The 13,275-nt window shown below is 37.6% G+C and overlaps 1 protein-coding gene across 3 annotated transcripts in view; it reads right to left on the reverse strand.

Annotated features, from left to right (window-relative positions):
- CADM2 (cell adhesion molecule 2) overlaps nucleotides 1-13,275 on the reverse strand; it is a 571,723-nt gene that overhangs the window by 44,183 nt on the left and 514,265 nt on the right. The gene's annotated exons all lie outside the window — the stretch shown is intronic.

Consider the following 13,275-nt stretch of genomic DNA (forward strand, 5'->3'; position numbering starts at 1 on the left):
ACGAGAAATGGCTGTATGTTAAAACACCCACTTTCAGACAGACTCAATGAAGGGAAAAAGGGGAGAAAATTCTACTAACTATAAGAGCTGCTTTTTCCGGATTGCTTTTCTTCTTCCCACACATTTGCTTAAGACACAGTTGTCTGCTAAGATCCAGAGCAGAGTATATTTCAAAATCTTTACCCTAATTTGCAGGCACAGTCATCTTTCAGTCATCCTTAATGCTTACAATTTATTGTTAGTACACATCAATATTTTTATAAAACACCTTCAAATGAAAACTAAGAAATGATAACAATATTACTGATAATAAAGCATGCATGCAAGCCAGAAAAAATTCATACAAAAAATGATGACAGCATCCTATAAAACCATTCAGGTTTTGCTAAAGCAAGTGCAGGAATGCCAGGATTGGGAGCATGACTGCTTCTCTGCAGAGGAAGCAACCACACCTGATGCAGAATGCTCCAGTACAGATCAGATCATGACCAGATGTACACATAGAAAATATTTTGATTACGCTGCCAAAAGCAATAAAGACCAATAGTACTTTGCCTATAAGGTGATTGCAGGTTTTAAAGAACAAAAAACAAAAGCTCTGAAGAGAAGTAGAGAAAAGCACTTCTGAGAAGACAAAAGCATCTGACATTTTTCAGATTATTTATATGGCAGGCTTGAAAGGGAAGGACTCTTTTCTCAGCAGTTGATGGTGAGTAACCCATTCCATACTGATTTCACTGCAAATATTTCTGAAGGATGCTATTCAGCGCAATAAAAGAGCAAAAGTCTGACCCACAATCTGTCTTCCCTTGCTTTGGAAAGAAATGCAATTGGTCCCTGAGTACCATCAATTCAGACTGAAATCAATGGAAGCTGAAGTAGCTCAGAGCTTTTCAGTATTGGGCCCTACAGAACACACTTCAGACACAGAATCCTTGAGTTCAGCATTGCTTAATTACTCTCTAAAGGCTTCAAAGTAACATGCTTACCTTATTTCCATGCTGGATGACAGATCATTTTCCAAATTTAAAAGCTTCCTTGTTGTTACCCTGTAAGTCACCTACTATTTTCTGTATTCCTCTAGTTTTGATAAAAAATATCACCATGCTCTCTGGAATCTATATCTGTGTGATGTTCTACTTCTGAAGGCATCAGAAAACAAAGATACATCTTTCATCTCTACACTGATTTTTAATCTAATGTACACTGATATTTAATCTAATTCTCAGTATATAATATTCTCCAGACAGAAAAATTAGAACAGGCTTTTTAAAACCCTCACAGCTGTAGCCATATTAATCACCAGGAATAATGATAATATTACCTGGAGTGTGAGTATCACAATAATGAAATAGAACTGAGTATAACAAGCATTAGAAATAAATTAACATGTTAAAAAGATACATGTCACATGTACTGATGTATGCAATTGCTTCTCATAAAGGGAAACTCCTTCCCTGAAAACTATCTGTTAAAAATTAAATCAAAGAGAAAAAAACTCACCTACTTCATAAGAAGAGCAAAACCTTGCTTATTAGGAAAGCTGTATACATCATTCTTGTACATAAAACTAATTAGTGTGACTCATGGTTCCATTCATTATCTTTCTTAAATACCAATTACTTAAGACTGCAATGACAAGTTATGGTTTTATGACAGAGCTATCCAATCTGCAATCATGCTGCTTACCTATTTTACCAAATAATAGCTTACATGAATCACTGGTTAACTTAGAACTTTCTGGTTTCTCTTGAGATTGAAACATTTCAAACAAGATTTCTTATTTTAAATTAAAGCTACCTAGGAAGTATTCTAGCTAACATGAACTAGGATCTGCCAGTGTTTGAGTGCAGATGTGATCTCATCAGATTAAGAGTAATGAAAACTTGTGCAGATATTAGTTTCCTGATGAAAGTCATAAACTCTGATGCCAAACATCAAAATGGAAGCCTGGCAGAAGCCTCAAAGAAAATATGTTTTCTCAAAAGGGATGCAAAAACAAGGAATAGTATTTGGTTTCTTTCCTTGCAGAGTGAGGTGAATTTAATTGTGCAAACTACTGCAGTCTGTGTGCTTTGCTCACAGCAATACCAGGACTTGCTCCTAAAGACCCTAGCATGAGGAGAAACCAGGAATCAGCAGCCTGAGGAGCATCACATTGCCCAGGCAATGAAATTTAAGTCTGTTCCGGACTCTAGAAAGGTTTGGTTTGTAGCAGCTTACATTCCAGGCTCTGCCCAGTGGAATACTCCATTAACAACATCAGAGTCTGCAACAGAAATGTGCAAAGTAACAAAATAACTCAGAGCTCTCCAGACAACAGCCCAGATCCAAGCATTCTGAAATGATCCCCACATTGAAAAGACCTGTGTGTAAGGCACCTGCTGAGTCTGACAGAATGACTCTTATCAGTTCTTCCAAGATTTATGGATTCTTGTGAAAACTTTGTCTTTGCATTGAAAAGGCTTTTGTGTAAGAGAAAACAGAATATGCAGTTTAAGAAATAAACTAGAAGCAATGTCCAGTGTTCCTCAGTCTCTCATTGCAGGTGTAGGAAGTAAATGGGTTTGGAAGTTCCCAAAAATACACGGACTGCAGATAAAAAAAATGATACTTAACAACACAGGCTTCTGTTTAAGCCATAAGGATCACTGTGCTTTATAGAGGGTGTGCTGCTCCATGTCATGCCAGAAAAGAGAATTACAATTTGACCTGTTTCTAGTCCTGCAGGATTTTTTTTTTTTTTTTAATGCAAGGCAAACCTATCTTATTTCACTAGCGAGGCACACGTTGTCACCCAGAGCTCCCTGCTGGCAGCTGCTCAGAACATGCTATCATAGGGACCATGTAGATTTGTCCTCTTGAACTTTCTGTCAGGGGGGATCTTAGCAGAATGGATTTGCAGATTTCTGCCCAAGAAATCTGTGCTGGAGTGAAACGAATATCCACTTCCTTGTCTTGCAATTTCTGAATCTAGTTGTATACAACGTTCAGCTGAAAATGAATTTTTCTTTATGCCTCTCATGCCACTAAATACTAAGGATCATTATGACCAAGAGACCTCGCAGAGTGGAACTTTTTAATTCAAGTAGCCATACCCAAATCACTGTGCCAGATTGCTATTTCAGTAATACTAAGGTATTAATCCTTAGCCTCCTGTGAAGCAGAAAATAGCTATATTTTGCAGATGGGGAGCCAAAGAAGATAGAAAAGCCATGCTCAGGAGATCTAGAAGTCAAGCAATAATTGTCTCCATTAATTTTGAAACCTCAGTTCTAAACTGGATGTTTGTTGACAGACAGATATTCAGTCAAAAATCCAATAATGTAATTAAGTTGGTATTAACTTCATCATCTTGCCAGCTCTGAAATGTAAACAACTCATGCAGAACTAATTGTTTCTATAAAAGCTGTTGGAAATAGAAAAGGGGTTGACCTTCATGCCAAGGGACTCCCATGGACTCTTTGTCACTTCTGTTCCACAGGTTGTACAGGTGAGGCTTGAACTGGACATTGAGTAGGAGAGATGGGCTCCTGACCTCTCTCTGGTGGCACAGGGAGGTTTGAGCTCAGCTCCAAATGCTCACCCAAGAGCCCTCATTTCAGTGAGGAGCTGGCATAATGTCAGAGCTGCTGCAGAGAGCAGACTGACACAGCTCTGGAAAGGTGTTCCTCGTGGCACTGCTGCTGCTGACACAGCACAGGCAGGAGCCAGGGGAGAGCAGCCAGCAGGCACCCTGAAGGCTTGGAAAAAGGATGGTGGAACAAGGAGGAACAGGAAACTGGGCTTGGTGTGGGAGCTGCTCATCAGCAGAGGCACAGATGCAAATTGCTTAGGAGTGGCAGGGCAGTGCTGGACCAGATGAGCTCAAAGCAGTGTCGAGCCCCACCTGCTCAAAATTTCCTGTTTGCTTCTCTTTCTTGTTTGAATTGATGCCGTGTTCTCTTTGCTAAGGCAGAAGACATCCATCCATTTAAGTGCAGAGAGTCTGGATAATTTACTCTCCCTGCCAATTTGGCCCTGAGCATTTTTACTCTCCATTTCCAAAGAAATGAGAAATGGTTTTGTTTGGTTTAGCAGGCTTATGTGAAAGATAGATCTGACCTATTGAAAATATTTGACTTTTTTGGTAGAAACACAACCGATATTTTGACATGACTGAGCACAAATCAGACAACAATAGCTGCAGCTGATAAAAATGTAAAGGCTTTTGTTTCAAGCCTGACAAAAGCTGACGGAAAAATTAAAGGACAGAGTGATAATGATGGATGGTCCTTGCTATATTTTGACTGAGAATGAAAGAAATTTTAAGTGGTAAACTGAACTGAGTGATGACCTACCTGGGAAACAATCTCACTACTCTGTGAAAAATTTAATCAGTCTGTGATATGTAGCACTAAATAATTTAGCAAGGTTTTAAATTCAAAGGGAGCTGCATTTACCTTGCTTCAAGAAAATGGGATTGAACAAAAGGATCACTCAGCTTGAACATCATGTGCCAATAGCTCCTTAGCACTTAGACTGAATGATCATGAATGCTCATGGACACGAGGTCAAGGGGTTCTTTTTACTAATTGATTCAGATTTATGGAACTCTGAAATGGCAATTATGTGCTTGACATTTTTGCTCGCAAATCAGATGTCATTAAAAGTATCCAAAACCCTTTTAACAAAAGCTCCTTGTAGATCTATATCTTTAGTTATACCAATAAAATCTTCGAGTGGATGAGTTCATATTGCAAGACACACAGTTGGACTAACTGGAAAGAATAATAATTTTTCTTCTTATAGAAAGTTTTGTAGCTTGCTGGTTCATTTGTGGTTTGTTTTTCAGGTTTTTTCCCCTATTTCAAAAGCAAGAGGTTTCAGTAGCAAATGAAGGAGGATGAAGTATTAAAAAATACAGCAAAAAAAAAGCCTGTGTCCTTCTATTCTCAAAGAGCCAAGCAAAAACTTTGAATGCACATCCCTGGCCCAAATTCTGTCCTTAGAAAGTCAAGAATATAACTCAGAAAAACAAAGCACATTTTAATATTAGTATTTAGTACTGGCAGTATGGTGTCATCCCAAATCACTTAAAATGAGGGCCTGATATCACACTGTGGCACCTTTTACAACACACGCTCTGACCAGAATTGCTTATGAAAAAATAAAAAATGTGATGAATATGAAAAAACAAGGTGTAGTAGCAAGTTATTTCTGATTATGCCATCTCATTTGACACTGAAATATGAAGAAGGTAGCTGCCCTAAATTGTCTAGAAAGAACTCCTGTAGCGAATATCTCATTTATTTTGTGCACCAGAGCAACAGCAGGACTCACAAAGACCACAGGTGTGTGAAAGGCTGATTTTCCACAAGTAAAGCCAGGTCAGGCTCAGGACAGATGTGAGAGCTGCCAGAAAAAACCAGCTGTGGATCTCAGGCAGGGGAGAAGGAAGAAGCAGGGGGATGGAAGTACCTCAGTGTGGTAGGAAGGCATGGCAAGGGAGGACAAGTTGCAGGGCTGAGAGCAGTGACCAGCATTGACTTCTCTCCTCCCTAAAGGTACATCTGCCCAGACCCAGGTCAGCTCTCAGCAGAGCTGTGGGGCCCTGGGCCAGGAAGGCAGGAGAGGTATTTAGGATATTTAGGTAAAACCCAGCTCTGCCACCTTCTAGGGGCACCCTTGATGCCTCAGGTTTTAGCTTTTATATTTTTCAGATTCTGTACTGCTTTAGTGTGCAGCTCTGCACTTCATATTAGGGGATGGTGAGCTCTCTTCACAGAGCAGGGAGACAAAACAATTCCTTCTCTAGCTGGGGATCAAAGACAAATGATCCAAACTTCAGGCCCAAGAGCATAAACAGTAGTGGACTGAAGAGAGAAAAACAAGAAGGATGGGACTTCATAACCCTAAGCTGTAATTAGACAATTAACTCCAATATGCAAATGGATGAAAACGTATTAAAGTGAGAGACCTTGTGCCTGGTCGTGTATTTTGTGACCATTTTGGGTTCACCTGGGGTGTAGCCCTGGCCAGGCTCTTGTACTGCCCAAGGTGTATCCATTGAGGCCTTTTAATAAATACCTACTTTACTCTTTAACTCCATCTAGTCTCTATTTTAGGTCAGCCTTCACAAGGCATCACCCTAACAAGCAGAATATGCTGAGGAGAGGCAGCGCCCACCTTTTGCTTGCACAAACAGAGTCTAGGATTTAGTAGACACTGGGACTGTGTGCTTCAAATGCTTGTGGGTGCTTGCTGAAAATTCTAAGAGTAACAATAAACACTGAAAGGAAAGGTCTTTTTTTTTTTAATGGATATTAAAACATGACCTTTCTGCACAGCACCAGATGTTGCCACAAATTTGGCTTTGTCACCTGGAGACTGGAGCAGTCTGCTGCACTCACAGCTGGTGGAGCTGCACAGAGGGACCCCAGGAAATCTGAACAGAGCATTTCACAGGAAAGCATCTAACATGAGCATCTGAGAGATGCACTGGTGGCTCATAGCTCTCAAAATGTCGGCTCTGGCCTTTGAAGCCCTCAGTGCTTACTTTGGGGATGGTTTTGCTCCCCACAGCACTCCAGTGAATTTGCTATCAGCAAAAGCACTCTGGCTGCAACTCCCTTGGAACAGAGAGAGGAGTTTGCAATGAAGGCCTGGAGATGCTGGAGCACGCTCCCATTTCACCACCCGTCACACTCATTGTTTGTCACCAGCCCAGCCATTTAAAAAGCTCCCTGTCCCTGCTCCCAGTGAAGCAGAAGAATAAAATGTGGCATAATGTACTGTCTCACAATATATTTACCTATTGCTGCTCAGTTTTGGGGGGGAAAATTGCGTTATCTGCAGCATTTGGACTGTAGGAAGCTAATAAGCTGTAATGCCTCATTTCTTAATTTCTAGTTATGCTAAAACCAGGTGAGACACACAGTCTTCTTCAAAATGATAAATTTAACAAAATAATACCTAATTATTTCAATAATTAGATCCTGAAAATTATTTTACTGCAAGAAAAATTGAAATTCTGAAGTAGAAAAATTATTTAATACTGAAGAGTCTGTTTTCAAGCCCTCTAAGCTTTACTTTATTAATGGTTATTAGTGCAAGATTTACCTCTAAGGACAAATCAAACCAACTATTCAACATAAACATTGAGCTTCGATGTTATGGAGTAATATGAATATAATACATACAAATTTACTCCTGGAGCACTGTAAAACCTAATTTTTTCCCCCAATCTTAGCACAAGTTTTGTCAGCAGTTAAAATAAGTCCTTTCCAGTTCAATAGTAGTAATAATAACAAAGCCTATTGTTTAAAAGGAATCAATCTGTATTGTATAAAAGATGACTATTCTCATTAAAGTAGCTACAAATAGTGCACTGAAGCTTATGCAACTTGCCTGAATTTGGTAATTCAACACTTTAAATAAATAAAAAGGAAAAGCTTTAGAGCATTGTTTGAGACCGCTGCCTCAAATAAAGATATCTTACTTATAAAAAGGCATATATACATATATATACACACACACACAAACACATATATATATATATATATATATATATGTCTTGATTTTATTCACAGTTCTACATAAACAAATATAGAAACAGTAAAGAATAGACATCTGCCTTGAAGACCTGTAAGATCATTTTTTGGGCAGTGCCGATCAAATTTAGGAAAAAAAAGACCGTATTATTCCCATTTCACAGGCGGGGAAATGAACACAGGAGAATTAAGTGGAATGTTTTATATTTTACAGACTTCTGAGCCTGACAGGGGAGTTCAGAACAGATCTCCTGAGGCTCATTTTAATACTCTGCTAAAAAAAAAAACCCAAAAAATCAAAACCTCAAAAGAAAACAAATTGCATTTAAAAAAAGCAGTTGTCCTTATACCTGCAGTGCAAATTTCACTGCATTCAGGACAAAATGTTACCACAAAAGCCACCAAACATCTTGTATGAATAAAGCCAGCACAATTTTCTCCAGAAGCACACCATTCTATCACTATTAATATGGTGTTCTAGGCCCATTGCCACTGCTTAAAAATCACATTAAGGCTGTGATGTTCATTTTTATTCTTTTTAAGTGAGCAGACAAGCCATATTTCCTTGTTTTCCCAAGCCATAAAATAGGAGTATTCAAAATTAAATGAAATAAAGTACTGGCAGCTGGCCCTTGAAAACCTATAAGGAAAAGCTAATGCACAATACAAATTCAGGCACCCAGCAGCCTTGAACAAAGATGACAGCTTTCTCAGAATGACACTTGACTCTTTCTGCACACACACACAAAAAAACCCAAAAAAACTTCAAAAAGCTCGGCCAGAATTGCACTGAGAAGAAAGAAAGTAATGAGAATTTTCCAAAATTTCCTTATTATGGGGACATGTTGAAACTAAATGGAGGTAAACAGATTGCTGATCTCTATTTTATTACAGTTCTACTTTCATATCTCTGAGAAATTCAGGGCAGATGACTGAAGTTGCTTTAACAACTCCAAACTTATGGCAATAATTCTAAGGTCAGTAAAGAGAGATAACAGGGACTGTAATTTATTTTAAATAAGTTTATTTCAAAATAAAATCAAAGGGTCCAACACTAATCTGAAACACTTTATCACAGTGGGATTGCTGTATCTTATTGAAAATCACCTTGGGAAAGTGACTGGCGCTGTGCAACCTAAAACACAGATTTTTGCACTTTATTGCACTGTCTCTGACTAATACACTTAATTCTCACATTCCTATCACCAAAGTACACTACCTGAGAAAATAAGGCTCTGTCTTTCCAGCTGTCAATCTTTTTGCTCTGTTTTTTGGGGGTCTGGGTTTTTTTTTTTTTTCAAAAGAGTTCTATACATGTAGTTGAATTCCTAGCATGATTCTTTGGTTTTATGCAACACAAAGCTATGAATGCTGGGATCCATGGAATATTGTCAAGACTTAATTTTGTTAAAACTAACCAGTTTCCCTTCAGGGTGGCAGACATTTAGTACCTTAACATTTATGCCATCAAGCAGGATAGCTCACCAGTGGAAACCGCAAGGGTTTTTAAATAAAGAATACTTGATCGTATCTGCTAACTTATTTTAAACAAAGTGATAAGAGATTTCAATTCCTGCTCCAAAATGATGAAAGCCACCCAAAGCTCTCCTCCATCAGGCCCTTCAACATGTCAGCATCCCTCAATCCTCCCTGCTTCCCACCATTCAAGGGTTGGGAAACCTGCAGAAAATGTAAACTACAAAACCACTGGAGGGAAACCAAATCCACTGGTGCAATGATTCACTGTAATATCTGAAGAATAAATACTTTGCCCACTCCTTGAGTTTTTCCCTGCCAAACTTTCTTCTGTCCTTCCTCCTCTCCTTTGATTTGTTTGTTTCTACACTTGCCATGAGGATTAATAAGGGCAGTTTCAGCTGGAAGATGAATCTGCCTCAGGCATGAAGTTACCAAGGAAAGCATTTTTTTTCTTCAAGGGAGTAAACAAGCAGTGTGGATACCAGTGGAGGGAAAGCAAAGGGTCCTGACTGAAAACTCTTTGGGTCCCTGTCACAAATTCATCAAGCAATTAATAATTAAAAATTAAATAGCAAAAATAAAATAGTAAGTACTAACAATTTTTAATATAAACTTATGGATGTTAGAGATATTAACGGTTTGAGATAAGTTAATTACCTACTTCTATCTGAGCCTCCATGCTCATCTTCATATGTGATCAAGAAGGCTCAGATACAAAAGTTCTCAAAACTCACTAAGAGAAATTCATATTTGCAGAAGCTTTTCCCTACCCCTCTCAGCCTCCAAGACATTTGCAACCATCTCCAAGAGAACTCACAATCTCAGTCAGAGCAAAGCACAGTTCTGATGTATCACCTGGTATGACCACTGGTCATTTTAAGCAGTATCACTTAGATCATGTTCTATTTTCTTTCCTGAATGGAGTCAAACACCGAGTTCCTCAAAAGCAAGGTAAGTTATGGAAGCACCATGTGAGAAAGACAGAGACAGGACACCCTCATCTGCATTCCACCACCTTGTGGTGCAGGAAAAGCTTCAATTTAGAAAAATCACTAAGTCACTTCAATATTGTCTTTATGGCTTGAGTTTCCTGAATAATAAATGATCTAGATGGAAACAGAAGATAATTAGCAACTGTTAGATCATAATTTTATCATCAGTCTAAAATGAAATCATTGAGTTAATATTTTCTTCATGAATATTGCATATGATGTTCATAGACATAGTGATTTTACAAGCCGGCATCTCAAAGAAAAAAAAAGGTAATTTGAAGTAAAGTTCAGGAAAGTTGTGGGTACAAGCAATAGCAAAAGGTGAAAAATTAGACAGCAATCTTTGCCACTACATCAAATCAGTGGTAATAAATTTAACAGTACTGAAGGTCAGTCAAAACAGTCATAAAAGCAAGAGTGACATAACTGGTATATCCACACAATCTTTTCATTTTCAGAAATCCCATTAGAACTATCATGTCACATTTCATGTGCACATAGAAAATCAAATATTTTCAAGAGTTATGTCTTATAAAAGGCATTATCCAAAACCACAAGTTTTAGAACATATACAATATGTATTCAAATAGGAAGGAGCTTTACATGTTAGAATATATTGTTAAAGGTTATATTGATATATTGTGTATTTTGTTATTGTTCCTTTGTGAAAGGGCTTGAGGAGAGATTTCCTGCTGCTGAAGTAGTCTGCATTCAATTTCAGTGATTAATCCAACACAAAATTTTAAAAAAATCTTTTATATATTGTATAAAATTCACTTCATTTTAGAAGTTTTCTTTAATGAGAAACAGTATTTTAATATAAAAATGTAGAAGTGCCAACCATATTCCTCAAAAGTATTAGTGTGGTTTGGAATGTTATTTTCTTGACCTTTCCAAAATACTTTTAAGCTTATCTGGAAAAGAAATTTGTATCTTATTTTTCTAAAGTCACCATAAATGAAGAAAGATCAGTTCATACAGCTAAACCATACACCCCACTATTCAAGTATTTATCAACAAAAAGCAATTTCAAAGTAGCTGCCTTGAGAGTGTTCAGGGATAATAGCTGGACAATTCATCCATAAAATTAAGCCAACAACTCCACCACAAGTTTCTCGACAGACTTCTCCTACCTGAAAATGTCAACTATACACTATTCTTCTTCAGCCCAATAACAAAAGCTCAATTGCACAATTTCTTAATTCATCTGACTGCAGGAAATTCATCTGCATTGTGCTTTAAAATCTGGACCACCTCTTCTAGCCCAACTAAAAGTCAGCTTTAATGTTGTGGTAATGATTTAATGCCTTAATCTCATTTTACAACATTAATGTAAAATTGGAGTATTTCAATACAATTTGATGGGCTATGCTTTGAACAAGGTAGCTTTGGGGGAAGGAAGGCTTTTGAGACTGAGCAAGCACTCATGAGCATGCTTTTATTTATTTACTTTCCAACTGAAAGCCCAGGCTCCTTTTTTCTACAAGTTATCTTCTGTACTTTTAAGTTTATTTTTACTTCATGTAAAATGGGAATAGTAGAAACTTTTCACTTCTGTTTTAAGGACTCAGTACGGAGACTTCTTTCTTTTAATTCAAACAAAGACACCAAAAAAGAAGAATCTCCAGACTAAAAGGCACACATAGTCACATACAGTGAATTTCTAATTAAGTCTGAAGAAGTCTTCTGAGTCTCACATTCTTGAGATTGCTGTAAGGGCAATGTTGGGGTTATTCACCAAATCCCCCCATAACTGCAGCTATAAATGTTATTATTGTTACATCACACCATGGCTCTGCTCAATTCTCTTTTTGCAAAGCTCAAGCTTTGTTCACATAAAGGCAAAACATTCCCATAGGCAAAGAAAGCCTGAGGTGTGTGTGTATAAATGAGACACTTCAACTCAGAAAACTTTAAAGGAGGAAACTTTTTAAAAAGTCCAGTCACCTCAACTTGTAGGACCTTAACACCAAAACAGAGAGCAGCCAAGATTACTGATGAGTGTGCTGCTCCAAAAGGATGCTGCCTTCCTTCCCAAAATTTTTATGTGGCTTTTTTTACATGTTTATAAAGGTTATTAAATTGTCCAAAAACACTGTGCAAGCTTTACCAGAGGTCTGTATTGAAAATATTTGCAAACCAAAAGATCTATTACCTATTCATTTAGCTTAATTTTGAAAGAAAGCAGAATATATCCTCACCTCCTCAGGTTTTTTCAATTTTCTGCTCTATTCAGTTTCTACCTTTACAGAGAGACATGCACAAGTGAGTTCAAGAAATAAAGGAAATAGAAGGCCCCCTGTGAGGACATCAAAACAGAAATGAAATAGAATAAAAAACCTGATTGCTGGAAAATGAACTGAAAAAGACAAAATAATCTATAACAGATAGAGGTAGAAGAGTTTGTTTAATTTCATGAGTTTTGGATTCCACAGAGTTTCCACCAATTTTAAAAATAAAATCTTATACAGGTGTAGAAGTGCATGGTGCTGGAAGTGTTTTTGGGCATGAAAGGTGAAGATCTATAAATATATTTGGAGGTAGGATTTAATAAACTAAGGTGTCTGGTGCAGATTTAACATAGTGATGTTCCAGATATGTAAGTCAGTCGCAGAGATTTAGAAATAGACCAAAAAATGAAGAAAAAAGGGAAAAAAAAAAAAAAAAAAAAAGACCATGAAAGAAGGAGAATGGATACATGGGAGAAAATTGCAGGAAATGCAGTTTAAGATCACAATTAATGAGAAGTAGAGACCAATGTGGAAATACTTGAGAATCTATTAAAGGGAGTAGCAAATATAATTTTAAATCCAAACTTGAAGCACAAACAGCAAAAGAGGCCAAATAACTTGTAAGGTTGGAAAGCGAAGAGGTCAAGCACCAGGCTTAAACAAACAAAAGAGGATACTTTTCCCTCAACGCACATAACTACATTCAGAATCTTGTTGCCACAGGTTACTGTGGAAGCTAAGATGACAAATGTTTTGAAATGGGACTGGACAAGCAGGTGGAATATAATGCTGTAGTTAGGAAAGGTGCAGTGGGATTTCTGGTCTTACACATTGTAGGAGATCTAATGAGGTTGTAACTGGGTCTTTCAGTTGCTTTTATTTGCAAAATATTGCTTGCCCAAGAAAAAAAATACAAAATTGAGAGGCTGAAGACAAAGGAGTATGTCATGCCACTTTTTATTCCTCAGAGATCCTAAGCTGCTGGCTCAAATGATTTCCTAGTTAAAATCTGGACAATAAGAACTGCCTTGACCATCTACA

This window comes from Ammospiza nelsoni, chromosome 2 (assembly GCF_027579445.1).
Source record: "Ammospiza nelsoni isolate bAmmNel1 chromosome 2, bAmmNel1.pri, whole genome shotgun sequence".
NCBI lineage: Eukaryota > Metazoa > Chordata > Aves > Passeriformes > Passerellidae > Ammospiza > Ammospiza nelsoni.